Raw genomic sequence first — 1,561 nt, forward strand, 5'->3', positions numbered from 1 at the left:
ATGTTTTATACATTTGACTGTGACAATACATAATATATTAGACAGATAATTCTTTCTCAGAATGAATCAATGAAATTGTGCATTGAAACAAAAACTCTACCACCTTATAAATAGCCCTATAGAACTGTAATACAGCTAGAAAATACAATTAACCCAGCATGGCACAGTTCATATATGTGGTAGATTGTGCAAATGGAAACGAAAAAATCACTTCCAAGTCATGTTTATCCTATATAATAAAAGCATAATATGCAAATTGACCAAACGAACAGTGGAATGACCATCTGGACAACCACGCTATGACACCCATTGGCACCAGGCCAGCCAAGGAGGATACTATGCGATTGGTCGGGGCTCCAGCCATTGCCCCATGATTGCCCTGCAGAGGGAGGCCCAGGCCACCAACCGGCAGGCCTCCCACTGGGAGGGAAGCTTGGGTCCGGGTGCCGGAGGGAAGCAGATGCCAGCAGCTGGGGAAAGGAAGGCCTACTCTTGCATGAATTTTGTGCATCTGGCCTCTAGTTAACAATAACATCTAATGTACATTACATAATGTGAGTCCACTACTGCACTGGTTGCTTTATAGGTGTTTTTATGTTGACTCTTTCCAAAAAGCTGATAAGCTAAATTTAATTACCACCAATTTCCAGATAAGAAATATTAAGTCTTAGATAGAGTGATACCTGGTACAGGAGAAAATCTTTTCTCTACTCAGAACATGTCTGATATCAAATGTTACTTTTCCATACCAAGCTATTCTCTAATTCTCTGTGGATGCCATCTGGGTGCCTACGTATAATTTAATGCAATTCTTACACTAACTATCCAGGGTTAGTGCAAATACCACAGATTAAGGGCTCGGTCCCACAAAACTGACCACCACTTCAGAGGCCAACTGAAAGTTGCGGGTATCTATGTTACCCACACTTATGTCCAATTTGGCTACACCCTCCCAGACTTGATAATTTTCTATAAAGGTGCATAGTCAGAGAAAAACTCTACTTACTATAACTTGTTTACTAAAAAGGATACAACTCAAGAACAACCAAATGGAGGAGATGCATAGGGCCGGGTATGGGGACAGAGTGATTAGCTGCCATGCCCTTCTTGGGTGCATCACTCTCCCCGGACCTTGATGTGTTCACCAACTTGGAAGCTCTCTGAAATTTGCTGTTAAGGGTTTTTCTGACAGTTCCATTAAGTAGGCATGATTGATTAAACCTTTAACCACTGGTGATTAACTCTATAGCCAGTTCTTCTCTCCTCCCAGAATATTGGGTGGGGGGCTAAAAGTTCCAACCCTCTAATCAAACGGGTGGTTCTTCTTGGCAAACCCCCATCCTGAAGCTCTACAGGGGCCCATCAAGGGTCACCTCATTAACATAAACTCAGGTATGTTGTAGGGGGCTTTTTTATGAATAACAAAACAGACTCCTCTCACCCTCATCACTCCAGAAATGAAAAGAGTTTTAGGGGCTCTGTTCCAGGAACTGGGAACAAAGACCAAATACATATTTCTTATAAAAGAAGGAACCCAAACAGTGTTATTCTAGACCCTTAA

Source organism: Myotis lucifugus, unplaced genomic scaffold, assembly GCF_000147115.1.
Source record: "Myotis lucifugus unplaced genomic scaffold, Myoluc2.0 scaffold_17, whole genome shotgun sequence".
Taxonomy (NCBI): domain Eukaryota; kingdom Metazoa; phylum Chordata; class Mammalia; order Chiroptera; family Vespertilionidae; genus Myotis; species Myotis lucifugus.